Consider the following 20,274-nt stretch of genomic DNA (forward strand, 5'->3'; position numbering starts at 1 on the left):
AGCAGCAAAGCAAGACAAGTAACAGCAGCAGAGCAAGACAAGTAACAGCAGCAGTAGGACAAACTCGTAGGCAATGGGTCAGTGATTTGTTTGGATGATATTCATCATGCAACAGTTATAACACAGAGAGATATGTGGCTAGCTCCCGTTCGTCAATGTGATGTAGGCATGCATTCCGTGTGTCTTCATACGTGCTTAGGGAAAAGAACTTGCATGACATCTATTGTCCATCCCTCCCGTGGCAGCAGGGTCCAAAAGGAAACTACGGGATATTAAGGTTCTCCTTTTAATAAAGAACCGGACCAACGCATTAGCACTTGGTGAACACATGAACTCCTCAAACTATGGTCATCACCGGGAGTGGTTCTGGTTACTGTCACTCCGGGGTTGCCGGATCATAACACATAGTAGGTAACTACAACTTGCAAGACCGGATCTAAAACACACATATATTGGTGACAACATAATAATTTCAGATCTGAAATCATGGCACTCGGGCCCTAGTGACAAGCATTAAGCATGGCAAAGTAGTAGCAACATCAATCTCAGAACATAGTGGATACTAGGGATCAATCCCCATCAAAACTAACTCGATTACATGATAGATCTCATCCTACTCATCACCACCTAGCGAGCCTACGAATAGATTACTCACGAACGACGGAGAGCTTCATGGAATTGGAGAGGGAAGAAGGTTGATGATGACGATGGCGACGATTTCCCCTCTCCGGAGCCCAAAACGGACTCCAGATCTGCCCTCCAGATGAAGAACAGGTTGTGGCGGCGCCTCCGAATCGCAAACGCGACGAAATCTTCTGTTTTTATTTTTTCTAGGACGAAAGTGAACTTATAGAGCTGAGATTGGGGGCGGCAGAGCCGTGTGGGCCCCACAAGCTTGCCCACCGCCACTAGGGGGTGGCGGAGGCAGGGCTTGTGGCCCACTGACCCACCCCCTCAGGTGGATCTTGGCGCATGTATTTTTCATATTTTACAAAAATGTTCCCCGTAAATTTTCAGGACGTTTGGAGAACTTTGATTTCTGCACAAAAATAACACCAAGGCAATTCTGCTGAAAACAGCGTCAGTCCAGGTTAGTTCCATTCAAATCATGCAAATTAGAGTCCAAATCAAGGGCAAAAGAGTTTGGAAAAGTAGATACGATGGAGACGTATCACTTTGCCACAAATACGATGTTAACTACATGATCATGCAAAGCAATATGGCAATGATGGTGCGCATCATAATAAACGGAACGGTGGAAGTTTCATGGCAATATATCTCAGAATGGCTATAAAAATGCCATGATGGGTAGGTAGGGTGGCTATTTTGAGGAAGGATATATGGTGGGTGTAATGCACCGGCAAAAGTTGCGCAGTACTAGAGAGGCTAGCAATGGTGGAAGGGTGAGAGTGCGTATAATCCATGGACTCGACATTAGTCATAAAGAACTCACATACTTATTGCAAAAGTTTTATTAGAAATTGAAACAAAGTATTAGACACATGCTCCTAGGGGAAGGGTTGGTAGGAGTTAATCATCGCGCGATCCCGACCTCCACACAAAGGATGACACTCAATAAAAACATCATGCTCCGACTTCCTAACATAGCGGTTCACCATACGTGCATGCTATGGGAATCACAAACTCTAACACAAGTATTTATACCAATCCATAATTACTCACTAGCATGACTCTAATATCACCATCCTTATATCTCAAAACTATATGCAAAGAATCAAACTTCTCATAGTGTTCAATGCACTCTATATGAAAGTTTTTAATATATCCCTCTTGGATGCCCATCATATTAGGACTAGATTCATAACCTAAGAAAATTACCATGTTGTTTAAGACTCTCAAAATAATATAAGTGAAGCATGAGAGTTCAACTATTTCTATAAAATAAAATCATCGCAATTCTCTACAAAGATATAAGTGAAGTACTAGAGCAAAAGGCAAACTACTCCAAAAGATATAAGTGAATCTCAATGAGTAGTTGAATAATTATTTGGCTATGTCAAGACTCTCTCATATAATAATTTCAGATATTAAGTACCTTATTCAAACAAAATAAAATGACACTCCAAAGATAGCACGAATCATATGAAGAAGCAAAAACTTAGGTTCAACCGATACTAATCGATAATTGTTTGAAGAAGAAAGGTCGGATGCCATACGGGGCATCCCCAAGCTTAGGTGCTTGAGACTTCTTGAAATATGAATTGGGGATGCCTTGGGCATCCCCAAGCTTGAGATTTTTTGTCTCCTTAATTCCTCTCATATGGTGGTTTCCAAAATCTTAAAAACTTCATCCACACAAAACTCAACAAGAACTCGTGAGATAGGTTAGTATAAATCAATGCAAAACTTTATCATCCTCTACTATAGTAAATCACTAAAATTATTATTTGACATTGCATACTAAATTCCTCTACATATTTAAAACTCATATGCTCCAATAGGATCATTAAACAAGCAAACATATGCAAACAATGCAAACATAACAGCAATCTGCCTAAACAGAACAGTCTGTAAAGAATGCAACAACATCCATACTTAATTAACTCCAAACAATTTGAAAACATTCCACGCTGTAGAAAATTCAAAAGAGCATACTTTGTCCAAATTTCAAGTTATTCTGACATACAAAAAATTCTAGGGAATTTTTGCACTGCAAGCAAACTTTCTGTTTTGGAACAGCAACTCCTATACTTGCAAATTAAGCATGGTAAGGGCTATCCTTGACATTTTTATTGAACTAAATGATGCAAAAAATTAATCTAAATAAAAGCAATCAATTACTAATATAATAAAATGATACTCCAAGCAAAACACATATCATGTGGTGAATAAAAATATAGCCCCAAGTAAAGTTACTGATGGATTGAAGATGAAAGAGGGGATGCCTTCCCGGGGCATCCCCAAGCTTAGGCTCTTTGGTGTCCTTGAATATGGATTTGGGGTGCCTTGGGCATCCCCAAGCTTAGGCTCTTGCCACTCCTTGTTCCATAGTCCATCGTAACTCTACCCGAAACTTGAAAACTTCACAACACAAAACTTAACGGAACATCGTGAGATGGGTTAGTATGATAACGAGCAAATCAATCACTTGGGTACTGTCAAAGCAAGACTCATAATTATTTTCACACAATGCCTACTGTATCTTACTATTTTCACAATTTATATTACTCAATACAATCTATGGAAACACCAAAACAAGCAAACTATGCATTGAAAACAGAATATGTCAAGAACAGAACAGTCTGTAATGATCTGAACAATAACCATACTTCTGCATCTCCAAAAATTCTGAAACAATTATGAAAATTAAGGCAATTTGTATATAAATCAGAATCAAAAATAATCAACCTAAAAGCACTCTCTGGATATAAATTAGAAATGATTTCACGAGCGCAAAGTTTCTGTCTTTTTAGCATGATCAAACAACTATCACCCAAACTAATCATAAAGGCTTTACTTGGCACTTTATTGAAACTAAGGCAATAAAACATGATTAATACAGTAGCTTAATCATGTGAACACACAAAAACAGTAAGGATAGATATTGTGTTGTCTCCCAACCAACACTTTTCTTTAATGCCTTTCAAGCTAGGCATGATGATTTCAATGATGCTCACATAGAAGATAAGAATTGAAACATAATGGGAGCATCATGAAGCATATGACTAACACATTTAAGTCTAACCCACTTCCTATGCATAGGGATTTTGTGAAGAAACAACTTATTGAAGCAAGAATCATCTAGCATAGGAAGGCAAAACAAGCATAGCTTCAAAAATTTCAACACATAGAGGGGAAACTTGATACTATTACAATACGTAGAAGCATATGATCCTCTCTCATAATAATTTTCAGTAGCATCATGAATGAATTAAACAATATAACCATCACCTACAGCATTATTTTCATGATCTACAAGCATAGAAAAATTACTACTCTCCACAATAGCGAATTTATTCTCATGATTAATAGTGGGAGTATCGTATAAGACTTGAACACTACGAATTGTTTCCACATTAAAAGAGTAATGTTCAGTAAAAGGGTACTCATAATTGTGACAAGTTTTATCATCTTTCTTATTTATAGCATAAGTATCATCACAATAATCATCATAAATAGGGGGCATGCTTTCATCATAATAAATTTGATCATTCAAAGTGGGGGAACTAAAAAGATCATCTTCATCAAACATAGCATCCCCAAGCTTGTGGCTTTGCATATCATTAGCATCATGGGTATTCAAAGAATTCATACTAACAACATTGCAATCATGCTCATCATTCACATATTTTATGCCAAGCATTCTATGTAATTCTTCTTCTAGCACTTGAGCACAATTTTCCTTCCCATCATTTTCACGAAAGACATTGAAAAGATGAAGCATATGAGGAAACCTTAATTCCATTTTTTTGTAGTTTTCTTATAATAAACTAAACTAGTGATAAAACAAGAAACTAAAAGATTCAATTGCAAGATCTAAAGATATACCTTCAAGCACTAACCTCCCCGGCAACGGTGCCAGAAAAGAGCTTGATGTCTACTACGCAACCTTCTCCTTGTAGACATTGTTGGGCCTCCAAGTGCAGAGGTTTGTAGGACAATAGCAATTTCCCCTCAAGTAGGTGACCTAAGGTTTATCAATCCGCAGGAGGCGTAGGATGAAGATGGTCTCTCTCAAGCAATCCTGGAACCAAATAACAAAGAGTCTCTTGTGTCCCCAACACACACAATACAATGGTAAGTTGTATAGGTGCACTAGTTCGGCGAAGAGATGGTGATACAAATGCAATATGGATGGTAGATATATGTTTTTGTAATCTGAAATTATAAAAACAGCAAGGTAATTAATAGTAAAAGTGAGCACGAACGGTATAGCAATGCGTGGAAACAAGGCCTAGGGTTCATACTTTCACTAGTGAAGTTACCTCAACAATGATAACATAATTGGATCATATAACTAGCCCTCAACATGCAAAAAAGAGTCACTCCAAAGTCACTAATAGCGGAGAACAAACGAAGAGATTATTGTCGGGTACGAAACCACCACAAAGTTATTCTTTCTGATCGATCTATTCAAGAGTCTGTAGTAAAACAACACGAAGCTATTCTTTCTGTTCAATCTATCCTAGAGTTCGTACTAGAATAACACCTTAAGACACACATCAACCAAGACACTAATGTCACCTAGATACTCCATTGTCACCTCAAGTATCCGTGGGCATGATTATACGATATGCATCACACAATCTCAGAATCATCTATTCAACCAACACATAGAACTTCAAAGAGTGCCCCAAAGTTTCTACCGGAGAGTCAAGAATAAAACATGTGCCAACCTCTATGCATAGATTCCCAATGTCACGAAACCCACAAGTTGATCACCAAAACATACATCAAGTACTCACATGAATATCCCATTGTCACCACAGATAGACACGTGCAATACATACATCAAGTGTTCTCAATTCCTTAAAGACTCAATCCGATAAGATAACTTCAAAGGGAAAACTCAATCATTACAAGAAGGGAGAGGGGGAAGAACATCATAAGATCCAACTATAGTAGCAAACCCCGTGGTACATCGAGATCAAGACATATCAAGAACACGAGAGAGAGAGAGAGAGAGAGATCAAACACATAGCTACTGGTGCATACCCTCAGCCCCGAGAGAGAACTACTCCCTCCTCATCATGGAGATCACCGAGATGATGAAGATGGCCACCGGAGATGGATTCCCCCTCCGGCAGGGTGCCGGAACGGGCTCCCGGTTGGTTTTTGGTGGCTACAGAGGCTTGCGGTGGCGGAACTCCCGATCTAGGTTTCTTTTGGGGGTTTTTTGTATTTATAGGAATTTATGGCGGTGGAATTATGTCAGTTGGGCCCACGAGGAGGTCACGAGCCTGCTAGGCCCTCCCGGGGGGGTAGGGCGTGCCTACTGAGCTCATGACTCCCTCGTGGCTCTTCTGGCCTTCTTCCAAAGCTTCGGGGGTCTCTTTTGGTCCAAAAAAAATCATCGCGAAAGTTTTATTCCATTTGGACTCCGTTTGATATTCCTATCTGAAAAAGGGCAAAAACAAGGAAAAAACAGAAACTGGCACTGGCTCTAGGTCAATAGTTAGTCCCAAAAATAATATAAAATAGCATATTCATGCATATAAAACATCCAAAGTTGATAATATAATAGCATGGAACGATCAAAAATTATAGATACGTTGGAGACGTATCACACCACAACCCCCTTTGTTGATACGTGTGCATGAGTAGATAGATCTGTTCTAAAGTCTTGTTGAGTACTTTTGTACTCATGTTTTCTTAATAATTGTTGCAGAGGATACCCACGAGCCAACAGGTGGGTTCTTTCTAGAAATCGATGATGACGAGTAGCTAGTGTCCCAGCTACGACGTGGACCCTTTTAGAAGGGATCTGTAGATAGTCAGGCTTTATGCCTTTTCCTTTCAACTGTCTGTACTCAGACAACTTTTATGCTTCCGCTGGTTTGTATAACTCTGCTTGTATGACTTGAGTGTCAGGTCGAGTGACCCCTGTCTGTTTGAACATATTATGCAAGACTCTTCCGAGTCTTCTAAATAAATGTTGTGTTGTTGTATGGTTATGTTGTGATGCCATTGTTGTATCTATGCATATCGAGTATGTCACGCGTACGTGTGATGCACTGTGGTATGTATGGGATTCGACACCTAGTCGTATGCCCTTAGTAGCTCTCTATATAGAGAAATGCCCCTTTGTGATTCCAACGAGCCTTGGTAGTTCGCTACTGCTCCGGACACATTGGTTGACCAGCATGTATCCTTCTTAGTTGTTGTGTCTGTCCCTACGGGGAAATGTCACGCGATGTAATGGAGTCCTTGTAGCTTGCTACGACTCGTCTACACTCGCTGATGACCGACACCTGCTTTGCTGGGTTATGTATGTTTGTCTTTGTACGCTTGAGCCACTTGAGTTTATGACTAGTTATGTCGACCCGGGTTCTTTGACATTGGAATGCTAGCGACGCAAATGCATACGTGAGTTAAAAGGCGCAAACGGTCCCGGCTAAGGTAAGGTGGCAGCCGTGGGGTTAACCGTGCATGAGACCGCAAAGGGATGCAATGTGTTACAGGCTAGATTCCTATGGCTTAGGATCAGGGTCCCGACAGCGTTGGTATGAGAGCCTGACTAACTGTAGGATTACCAAACCAAACTAGTCGAAGTTCAGTCTAGAATTGCGTTAGTTATATATAAGGGTATTGTTGTCAATCCCGAGAGAGTTCGAGCTGTCCTTGATTGGACTCAACCTGAATCGATTAAGCAAGTTAGGAGTTTTCTTGGTCTAGCGAGCTATTGCCGCCGCTTTGTCGAGAACTTCTCCAAGGTTGCAAAGCCTCTAACTGAACTCCTCAAGAAAGATAAAAAAGTTCGAGTGGACACCACAGTGTGAGCATAGTTTTCAGGAACTGAAAAGACGCCTGACTTCTGTGCATGTGTTGCGACCACCAGATTTCTCTAAGGACTTTGTTATCTATTGCGACGCCTCGCGACAAGGATTAGATTGCATTCTTATGCAGGATCGTCATGTGATTGCATACGCATCTCGACAATTGCGTCCACATGAGGATAATTATCCCACACATGATCTTGAGCTTGCAGTTGTAGTCCATGCACTTAAAACCTGGCGACATTACCTTCTTGGTAATCGTTGCAAAATTTTCACTGATCACCAAAGTCTGAAATATATCTTCACCCAGCCGGATTTGAATCTCAGGCAAAGACGGTGGGTTGGGTTGATCACAGATTACGACTTAGGGATAACTTACACCCCGGGGAAGGCCAATGTTATGGGTGATGCACTAAGTTGTAAGTCTTATTGTAACAATCTCATGCTACAACGAGGTCAACCACATATCTATGAGGAATTTCGGAAGTTAAACCTCCACATGTTCCTCAAGGATTCCTTTCTAACCTGGTGGCGAAACCTACTCTTAGGGATCAAATCATAGCTGGCCAAAAGCGTGATAAGGGTATATCATGGATCAAGGAGAATATTATTAGCGGAAATGTTAAGGAATTCTCCATGAATGATCAAGATGTTGTGTTCTTCCAGAACCGTCTAGTGGTTCCTAAGAATCCACATCGGAGGCAGTTGATCCTTAAGGAGGCTCATGATTCTCCTCTCACCATTCATCCTGGTACTACTAAAATGTAGGGCCACCCCCTAGGCCGCGTCGTGCAGGCTTGTGGGGCCCACGTGGCACCACCGCCCCTAAACTCAGCTCTATATCTTTCGTCTCGCCCAGAAAAAAATCAGAGAGAAGGTTTCATCGCGTTTTGCGATACGGAGGCGCCGCCACATCCTGTTCTTCATCTAGAGGGCTGATCTGGAGTCCGTTTCGGGCTCCAGAGAGGGGAAATAGTCGCCATGGTCATGGTCAACCTTTCTCCATCGACAATTCCATGATGCTCTTCGTCGTTCGTGAGTAATCTCATCGTAGGCTTGCTGGACGGTGATGAGTTGGCTGAGATCTATCATGTAATCGAGTTAATTCTTGACGGGGATTGATCCCTAGTATCCACTATGTTCTAGATTGATGTTGCTACTACTTGGCTATGCTTAATGCTTGTCACTAGGGCCCGAGTGCCATGATTTCAGATCTGAACCTATTATGTTGTCGCCAATATATGTGTGTTTTAGATCCTATCTTGCAAGTTGTAGTCACCTACTATGTGTTATGACCCGGCAAACCCGGAGTGACAATAGCCGGAACCAGTCCCGGAGATGACCATAGTATGAGGAGTTCATGTATTCACCGCGTGTTAATGCGTTGGTCCGGTTCTTTATTAAAAGGAGAACCTTAATATCCCGTAGTTTCCATTAGGACCCCGCTGCCACGGGAGGGATGGACAATAGATGTCATGCAAGTTCTTTTCCCTAAGCACGTATGACTACATACGGAATACATGCCTACATTAGATTGACGAACGGGAGCTAGTTACTTATCTCTCCGTGTTATAGTTGTTACATGATGAATCACATCTGTCATACTCATCCATCACCGATCCACTTGTTGGGGAACGTCGCATGGGAATCAAAAAATTTCCTACGCGCACGAAGACCTATCATGGTGATGTCCATCTACGAGAGGGGATGTGTGATCTACGTACCCTTGTAGACCGTACAGCAGAAGCGTTAGTGAACGCGGTTGATGTAGTGCAACGTCCTCACGTCCCTCGATCCGCCCCGCGAACCGTCCCGCGATCAGTCCAGCGATCTAGTGCCGAACGGACGGAACCTCCGCGTTCAGCACACGTACAGCTCGACGATAAACTCGGCCTTCTTGATCCAGCAAGAGAGACGGAGAGGTAGAAGAGTTCTCCGGCAGCGTGACGGCGCTCCGGAGGTTGGTGATGATCTTGTCTCAGCAGGGCTCCGCCCGAGCTCCGCAGAAACACGATCTAGAGGAAGAACCGTGGAGGTATGTGGTCGGGCTGCCGTGGAAAAGTCGTCTCAAATCAGCCCTAAAACCTCCGTATATATAGGGGGAAGAGGGGGAGCCTTGCCTTGGGTCTCAAGGAGCCCCAAGGGGGTCGGCCGAGCCAAGGGGGGAAGGTCTCCCCCCCAAACCGAGTCCAACTTGGTTTGGTGGGTGGAGTCCTTCTTCCCTTTCCCACCTCCTCCTTTTTTTCTCTTTGATTTTCTTCCTATGGCGCATAGGGCCTTCTTGGGCTGTCCCACCAGCCCACTAAGGGCTGGTGTGCCACCCCCAATGCCTATGGGCTTCCCCGAGGTGGGTTGCCCCCCCCTGGTGAACTCCCGGAACCCATTCGTCATTCCCGGTAACTCTGAAAACCTTCCGGTAATCAAATGAGGTCATCCTATATATCAATCTTCGTTTCCGGACCATTCCGGAAACCCTCGTGACGTCCGTGATCTCATCCGGGACTCCGAACAACATTCGGTAACCAACCATATAACTCAAATACCCATAAAACAACGTCGAACCTTAAGTGTGCAGACCCTGCGGGTTCGAGAACTATGCAGACATGACCCGAGAGACTCCTTGGTCAATATCCAATAGCGGGACCTGGATGCCCATATTGGATCCTACATATTCTACGAAGATATTATCGTTTGAACCTCAGTGCCAAGGATTCATATAATCCCGTATGTCATTCCCTTTGTCCTTCGGTATGTTACTTGCCCGAGATTCGATCGTGAGTATCCGCATACCTATTTCAATCTCGTTTACCGGCAAGTCTCCTTACTCGTTCCGTAATACAAGATCCCGCAACTTACACTAAGTCACATTTCTTGCAAGGCTTGTGTGTGATGTTGTATTACCGAGTGGGCCCCGAGATACCTCTCCGTCACACGGAGTGACAAATCCCAGTCTTGATCCATACTAACTCAACGAACACCTTCGGAGATACCTGTAGAGCATCTTTATAGTCACCCAGTTACGTTGCGACGTTTGATACACACAAAGTATTCCTCTGGTGTTAGTGAGTTATATGATCTCATGGTCATAGGAACAAATACTTGACACGCAGAAAAACAGTAGCAACAAAATGACACGATCAACATGCTGCGTCTATTAGTTTGGGTCTAGTCCATCACGTGATTCTCCTAATGACGTGATCCAGTTATCAAGCAACAACACCTTGTTCATAATCAGAAGACACTGACTATCTTTGATCAACTGGCTAGCCGACTAGAGGCTTGCTAGGGACAGTGTTTTGTCTATGTATCCACACATGTAAATGAGTCTTCATTCAATACAATTATAGCATGGATAATAAACGATTATCTTGATACAGGAATTATAATAACTATATTTATTATTGCCTCTAGGGCATAATTCCAACACCACTGCCTATGAGTCTTTTACTACTGGTTCTCGCTACGTTACTTTGTCTAGGCTTGTCCCTTGCTACAAAAGGGATTGGGACACTTTGCTAGTGATACTTTGCTTGCAGAAACTAATCTTTTAGGTGTGGTTGAATCTGACGAATTCAGCTGCTAATACTTGAGAATATTCTTTCGCTTCCCTTGTGTGAACCAACAAATTTGGGTTGAATACTCTACCCTCGAAAACTGCTGCGATCCCATACGCTTGTGGGACATCATGCTTTTTTGGATCTTATCGGTGAAGTGGACCACAAAACGCTTGATCTCCAAGATAACCTTTCATACCGAGAATACCATGTTCGCATTCTTGATCAAGCTGAGCGTACCACTCGATGTCGAAACCTCAAGTTTCTTAAAGTTCAATGGTCAAATCATTCTGAAAAAGAGGCAACATGGGAAAGAGAGGACCGTCTTCGACTTGAGTATCCCGCGCTATTCCCGACGACTTCCAAATCTCGGGACGAGATTCTTTTGAGTGGGGGTGAGTTGTCACATCCCTAGCTACATTTGAAGTCTAGCAAGATTGTGCTCATACTTTCATTCTTGCATTAAAAGTGAAAATGGAAATCAAAGAGAAAAACCCTAGCAACCATATATTAAAAACAATTCAAAGTTGTGACAAGTCAATGAACCCAAAATGGCCTTCATAAAAGTCCATCATTTTTGATAAATATTGGAAACAACAATTCACGGGTGGATTTCTTTTTAAAAGTACTTTTGGCATTTTATTTAAAATACAAAAGCCACTGAAATCAACTATATATTTGATTTCAAATATTTCAGAGTTTCATAAAATGTTGAATATTTTATATGGGTTTGGAAATATTACAAACAACACCCCAACATTATTTTCACAATTTTAGAAATAGTTTGGAGCAAAAAATAAAATGAAACAAATGTCAGAAAGTTTAAAACATAAATAGAAATGAAAAAAAAGATCAAAAAGCTTACCTGATGCCCTGGCCCAGCCCAGCTCCTCCCTCGTTGTCATCTTCCTCGCGCCAGTAGGCAGCAGGAGGTGGTCGCCACCTCCTCTGGCGGGCCACGCACCAACGTGCCTGCCTGAACCCTCCTTCGCGCTCGCAAGGAGGATAACCCTCCCCGCAACCTGTTTCTATCCTCTCCCTCTCCCCATTCGCCCCCGTGTGCTTCTCCCTCTCTGTCGGCCATGGCCGAGGCTTGAGCTCGCCGTCGGCAAGCCGCTCCAGCCTCCCTTTCTCTCCTCCGAGCCGCGTGGAAGAACCACAGTGACCTTCTAAACCTCCCAAGCAAGCCGTACAATGTCAAGAGCCCCCAAGATGTCAGATCGATGCCGTCTTCTTCCTTGGGCCGCCGTTGATCGTCGTTGTCGTTCTCCCTCCTCAGACCGTCCCCAAGCCCGCTTTCGATGCCTCTGCAATCCCCGTGAGCCCAGGTTGCTTTCCCCCTCATTTTCCCCCTCGATCACTTGCTCTAGGCCCCGATTCCACCAGAGCCCGACAAGATCCGCCGCAGGAGCTCGTCGCCTGTGACCCTCCAGTGATCAGTTGGTCGATCTAAGGCTTCCATCAGCTCCATCTTGACGTGTAGATGTTGTAGGAGCCAAGCCACGTCCCTTTTGCCCACTACATCGATGACCTCGACATTGCCCGAGCTCCGGCAGCCACCGAGATCGTCGCTGGCGTTAGCTCCGGCCGTTTCTGCCCCTGAGACTAGCAAAAATGGATGCGCCATCGTGTGGCCATTCCCCTAGTGCTCTCCGCCATCCTTTTGGTTGCCAGAGAAGCAATCTCGAAGCCCTCCGCCGTCCCTGGAGTCACGGGAGGCTCGCCGTCGGTGGGTTTGACCCCCTGGGTCTATGACACGTGGGGCCATCCCCTGGCTAATTAAAGTTAAGCTAATAAAAATAATTAGTTAATCTAATTACTAAACAGAGACTGACATGTGGGCCAACCCCTGTTAAATAACCAATTAACTTAAAGTTTAACTAAAATCTAGCGAGAGTCAGTGACTAGTGGGTCCCACTGGCCAGGTTTGACTTTCAACAGCCAGTTGGACCTGCTGATGCAGTAATACTAATTCTGATTTATATTAATTCTAGAATAAGTGCAAAACTTTGGAACTTCATAGAAAATTGATTATAACTCCAAATTTGACAAGTAATATATACAAATTGATCAGAAAAATCCAATGAACACAATGGTGCTATTTTCATGCATGACAAACAAAATTATGAAACAACATCAGGTCAAATCAATTAAATGAATATGGTAATTATACTATTTCAACTAGTGTTTGAATTTGAATTCAAATCAGCATCATCCCAAAGGTTTGATAGCCACATTAGCTCATGCTACATTTCATTTCATCCCATGATCATGCATCATATCGTTGCATATGAATGTTATTGATTGTCGTTATTGTTTCGGTAGGCTTTGCCCTTTCGGATACGTCCGAATATCCGTCTGACGGATTTAATCCCTGTGCTGAGCAACAAGGTAAGCACCCTTTTGATCATCCCGATATAATCCCATGCTCCTGCTCCTGCTCCCACTTATTGCATTAGGACAAAATATTTCAAATGCTTTACTTCGATAGCTGAACCTATTCCTTTGCATGACCTGTCATTGTCACAGTAAATAGCCAAACCTTGCAACCTAGCATACCTGGTAGTTGCTTGAGCCATGATGTGTCTTATTCTGCTATGCTTAGAGTTGTGTCAGGTTTGTTTCATCTGGGTGATGAACAGGAATGGATGAATGTGTTCTAGTGACTAATATAAGTGTGGAACCTGATTTGGTAAAGGTACCGATGAAAGGCTATGTAGGAGAACATGGCGGGTTGTTTCATTGGAACCATCCTTAGGAACTGAGTTCCGTGTATGTAATCCAAGACTAGTTACTACCACATGTTGTGCCCTGAAATATGACCCCGCTTGACTTATTAATTGCCTAGAACTCGGTCCAAGAGCTGCAAGTAGTCTCTGGTGTTTATAGTCATGCTGGAGGACGTGCATAGTGCTGACCTTAGAGGTGGGCTGTGATGCGGTAGGCAGTGGCACGGTGTACCAAGTGGCACCCGGATGGTGGGATTGGGAACCCTGCGCACTGATACGTCTCCGTTGTATCTACTTTTTCGAACTCTTTTGCCCTTGTTTTGGACTCTAATTTGCATGATTTGAATGGAACTAACCCGAAATAACGTTGTTTTCAGCATAATTGCCATGGTGTTGTTTTTGTGCAGAAATAAAAGTTCTCGGAATGTCCTGAAAATTTACGGAGAATTTTTCTGGAATAAAAGAAAAATACCTGCGCAAAGATCCACCGGAAGGGGCGTGCCAATGGGCCACAAGCCCACAGGCCGCGGCCACCCCCCTAGGTCGCGCCGTGAGGGTTTGTGGGGCCCACGTGGCACCACCGCCCCCAAACTCAGCTCTATATCTTCCGTCTTACCCGGAAAAAAATTAGAGAGAAGGATTCATCGCGTTTTACGATACGGAGGCGCCGCCACCTCCTGTTCTTCATCTGGAGGGCACATCTGGAGTCCGTTCTGGGCTCCGAAGAGGGGAAATCGTCGCCATCGTCATCATCAACCTTCCTCCATCGCCAATTCCATAATGCTCTTCACCGTTCGTGAGTAATCTCGTCGTAGGCTTGCTGGACGGTGATGAGTTGGATGAGATCTATCATGTAATCGAGTTAGTTTTGACAGGGATTGATCCCTAGTATCCACTATGTAATGGGATTGATGTTGCTACTACTTTCCCATGCTTAATGCTTGTCACTAGGGCCCGAGTGCCATGATTTCAGATCTGAACTTATTATGTTGTCGCCAATATATGTGTGTTTTAGATCCTATCTTGCAAGTTGTAGTCACCTACTATGTGTTATGACCCGGCAACCCCGGAGTGACAATAGCCGGAACCACTCCCGGAGATGACCATAGTATGAGGAGTTCATGTATTCACCAAGTGTTAATGCGTTGGTCCGGTTCTTTATTAAAAGGAGAACCTTAATATCCCGTAGTTACCATTAGGACCCCGCTGCCACGGGAGGAATGGACAATAGATGTCATGCAAGTTATTTTCCCTAAGCACGTATGACTACATACGGAATACATGCCTACATTAGATTGACGAACGGGAGCTAGTTACTTATCTCTCCATGTTATAGCTGTTACATGATGAATCACATCTGGCATACTCATCCATCACCGATCCACTGCCTACGAGTCTTTTACTACTAGTCGTTGCTGCTGTTACTCTGCTACTATTGTTGTTACTTGCTACTGCTGTCACTGTTGCTGCTATTACTATGTTGCTACTGATGTTCCTTGCTACTGTTGTCACTACTGCTGTTACTTGCTACTTTGTTGTTACCTGCTGCAACACTTTACTGGCGCCATTGATACAACAGTTAGGAATAGTCTGTCGTCAACAGATTTGTTTCTGGCACCGTTGCTATCATACTACTTTGCTTGCAGACACTAATCTTTCAGGTGTGGTTGAATCTGATAAACTCAGCTGCTAATACTTAAGAATATTCTTTCGCTTCCCCTTGTAAGCAAACCAACAAATTTGGGTCGAATACTCTACCCTTGAAAACTGTTGCATTCCCTACACTTGTGGGTTATTGAAAAGGACGTGGATGTCGCCTAGAGGGGGGGGTGAATAGGCGCTTTAAAATAGTTAAGGTTTAGGCTTGAACAAATGCGGAATAAAACTAACGTTTAATATGTCAAGCACAAAACCTACAAACAACTAGGCTCACCTATGTGCACCAACAACTTATGCTAAGCAAGATAAACAACTAAGTGATAGCAAGATATATTACAATAAACAATATGTCTATCACAAAGTAAAGTGCATAAGTAAAGGGTTCGGGTAAGAGATAACCGAGGCACGGGGAGACGATGATGTATCCCGAAGTTCACACCCTTGCGGATGCTAATCTCCGTTAGAGCGGTGTGGAGGCACAATGCTCCCCAAGATGCCACTAAGGCCACCGTAATCTCCTCACGCCCTCGCACAATGCAAGATGCCGTGATTCCACTAAGGGACCCTTGAGGGCGGTCACCGAACCCGTACAAATGGCAACCCTTGGGGGCGGTCACCGAACCCGTACAAATGGCAACCCTTGGGGGCGGTTACCGGTACCCGTACAAATTGCTCGGGGCAATCTCCACAACCTTATTGGAGACCCCGACGCTTCCCGGAGCTTCACACCACAATGATTGAGCTCCGAGACACCACCAAGCTTCTGGGACGCCAAAGCATCCACGAAGAACAATATCAAGGGTACTAAGTACCAAAGGTAGTAAGCTTCTCAACTTCTCACTTCCACGTATCACCGTGGAGAACTCAAACCGATGCAACTAATGCAATGGCAAGAACACACGAAGTGGTCAAGTCCCTCACACTCAAATCCCTCCACAACAACAAAAGCTATGGAGAAATATGAGAGGAAGAACAAGGAGCTCACAAAGAACTCCAAGATCAAGATCCAAGGGGTTCCCCTCACATAGAGGAGAAAGTGATTGGTGGAGATGTGGATCTAGATCTCCTCTCTCTTTTCCCTCAAGAACAAGCAAGAATCATTGGAGGGATAGAGAGTAATCAAGCTCTAAGAATGTCAACAATGGAGATAGAACAAGAGCTCAACCGATTAGTTAAGGCAAGGGGGAAGAAGACCCCCTTTATATAGTGGGGGGGAAGAATCAGACCGTTACCCCCACTCTCTGCCCGAGCTCCAGCGGTACTACCGCTGGCTGCAGCGGTACTACCGCTGGCACTCCAGCGGTACTACCGCTGTCACTCCAGCGGTACTACCGCCAGCTAGCGGTACTACCTCTAGCTGCAGCGGTACTACCGCTGGCACTCCAGCGGTACTACCGCTGGCCCTTGGTAGTGCAAAGGCACTACCACCGCCAAGAAAGTCTTCGCAAAAACGTCCGTCCACGAACAACCGCTAGGCAGGCGGTACTAAGCTCCTGGAGCGGTACTACCGCTGACCAGGGGCGGTACTACCGCGAGCCAGCGGTACTACCGCTAGGGCGAGCGGTACTACCGCCAACTCTAGCGGTACTACCGCTAGGTCCAGCGGTACTACCGCTCGCCACTGAAACAGCCATAACTTTCGCATACGAGCTCCGAATCGAGCAAACCCAAGCTTGTTGGATTCAGGACGACAAGGGCTATCCAAACAGCGAAATCTTAAGACCATGCGGTTATGAATATGCCAAAGATATAGAGATGTGAGATCTCTATGAATGAAGAACCGGCAAAAACTCCAACATCGAAAACATCATAGTAGATGCATATGGACTCCGTTTTCGATGAACTCGAGCTTGTCATGAAGATGACCATAAGCTCTAAAACTCACAAAGAGAAACACCAACTAAGAACCAAGAAGTATGATGCAAGGATGCAAATGGTTTGAGCTCTCAACGAACGATACGATCAAGCTACTCACTTGAGAGCCCCCCTTGATAGAACAACAATCTATCCTAACCAGAAAACCTATCAAGGGCAAACCTATACCTTGCACCTCATCCTCTTGAGCTAGATGATGATGATCTTGGCTTCCTCAAGATGGACCACCTTTCTTGATTGTGTTGGCTTGATGAATACTAGTTGATTGCTCCCCCATACTCACTATGGGTGAGCCACTCTTCAGCATATCTTCACAAGTCCATTGCCACCATAATGGACGACAAGCTTCAAGCATGCTATCTTCGTGCTGATCCACTTGAACTTGCACGTCGCAATCTTGATGACGATCACAACTTGACGTCATACTCCATGGGTTGTATGAGATCTTCCCTTTGACGCAAGCTCATGGAAACACACCTAACCCCCACATAGAACTCTCACGAAGACCATGGGTTAGTACACAAACACGTAATGGACAATGCTTACCATACCATGGGATCACTTGATCCCTCTCGGTACATCTTGTACGCTTTGTGTGTTGATCATCTTGGTTTACTCTTTGTCTGAGATCTTGATCAACCATTGATGATGATCACAACTTGACGTCATACTCCATGGGTTGTATGAGATCTTCCTTTTGACGCAAGCCCATGTAAACACACCTAACCCCCACATAGAACTCTCACGAAGACCATGGGTTAGTACACAAACACGTAATGGACAATGCTTACCATACCATGGGATCACTTGATCCCTCTCGGTACATCTTGTACGCTTTGTGTGTTGATCATCTTGATTTACTCTTTGTCTGAGATCTTGATCAACCATGTCTCTCTATGACCATTCTTTGGATAATACCTTGGATACCATCTTGGTCATCATATAAACTCCTTGAACCCAACAGATGGACTTCAAGAAGTGCCTATGGACAAATCCATACCATGGGATCACTTGATCCCTCTCGGTACATCTTGTAGGCTTTGTGTGTTGATCATCTTGATTTACTCTTTGTCTGAGATCTTGATCAACCATGCGTCTCTATGACCATTCTTTGGATAATACCTTGAATACCATCTTGGTCATCATATAAACTCCTTGAACCCAACAGATGGACTTCAAGAAGTGCCTATGGACAAATCCTATAAATGTAACTTAAGGCAACCATTAGTCCATAGGAATTGTCATCAAGTACCAAAACCACATATGGAGATATATGCTCCAATATATGCTCCAACAGTTATCAAGACCTTTTTCTGGCGCCGTTGTCGGGGAAGCACAGCAATATTCTCTGAGTCACTTGGGATTGACGTCTGCTGATCACTATGAGGAATCCTAAAGATCCAAGAACTAAAATCTTGCCATCCACTACAAGGAGAGGTAAGGAACTGCCATCTAGCTCTGCACTTGATTAACCTTTAGTTTTGAGTAAGTTTGCGACATTGCTTCCTGCTAGAAATCTTGATATGTCGCATGTGCTTGATGATGCTACTTCTGCTGCCCATGATGCTTATGATGATGCTATGCTTGATACTATGCCTGATGATGCTATGCTTGATATTGTTGGAATTATGCCCTAGAGGCAATGATAAATAAGTTATTATTATAATTCATGTATCATGATAATCGTTTATTATCCATGCTATAATTGTATTGAATGAAGAGTTAGATACATGTGTGGATACATAGACAAAACACTATCCCTAGCAAGCCTCTAGTTGGCTAGCCAGTTGATCAAGGATAGTCGGGGTCTTCTGACTATGTACAAGGTGTTGTTGCTTGATAACTGGATCACATCATTGGGAGAATCATGTGATGGACTAGACCCAAACTAATAGACGTAGCATGTTGATCGTGTCATTTTGTTGCTACTGTTTTCTGCGTGTCAAGTATTTGTTCCTATGACCATGAGATCATATAACTCACTGACACCAGAGGAATGCTTTGTGTGTATCAAACGTCGCAACGTAACTGGGTGACTATAAAGTTGCTCTACAGGTATCTCTGAAGGTGTTCGTTGAGTTAGTATGGATCGAGACTCGGATTTGTCACTCCGTGTGACGGAGAGGTATCTCGGGGCCCGCTCGGTAATACAACATCACACACAAGACTTTAAAGCAATTTGACTTAGTGTAAGTCACGGGATCTTGTATTACGGAACGAGTAAAGAGACTTGCCGTAAATGAGATTGAAATAGGTATGCGGGTACTGACGATCGAATCTCGGGAAAGTAACATATCGAAGGACAAAGGGAATGACATACGGGATTATATGAATCCTTGGCACTGAGGTTCAAACGATAAGATCTTCGTAGAATATGTAGGATCCAATATGGGCATCCAGGTCCCGCTATTGGATATTGACCGAGGAGTCCCTCAGGTCATGTCTACATAGTTCTCGAACCCGCAGGGTCTGCACATTTAAGGTTCGATGTTGTTTTGTGCGTATTTGAGTTATATGGTTGGTTACCGAATGTTTTTCGGAGTCCTGGATGGGATCACGGACGTCACGAGGGTTTCCGGAATGGTCCGGAGACGGAGATTGATATATAGGATGACCTCATTTGATTACCGGAAGGTTTTCGGAATTACCGGGAATGTACCGGAAATGACGAATGGGTTCCGGATGTTCACCGAGGGGCAGCCCACCCCGGGGAAGCCCATAGGCCTTAGGGGTGCCGCACCAGCCCTTAGTGGGCTGGTGGGCAAGCCCAAGAGGGCCCGTGCTCTGGATAAGAAGAAATCAAAGAGAAAAAAAAGGGAAGTGGGAAGGAAGGGAAAGACTCCACCTTCCAATCCTAGTTGGACTATGATTGGAGGAGGAATCCTCCTCCCCCCCTTCGGCCTACCCCCTTGGGGATCCTTGAGCCTCAAGGCAAGGCCCCTCCCCTCCCACCTATATATAGGGAGGTATAAGGGCTGATTTAAAACAACTTTGCCACAG

This window comes from Hordeum vulgare, chromosome 4H (assembly GCF_904849725.1).
Source record: "Hordeum vulgare subsp. vulgare chromosome 4H, MorexV3_pseudomolecules_assembly, whole genome shotgun sequence".
NCBI lineage: Eukaryota > Viridiplantae > Streptophyta > Magnoliopsida > Poales > Poaceae > Hordeum > Hordeum vulgare.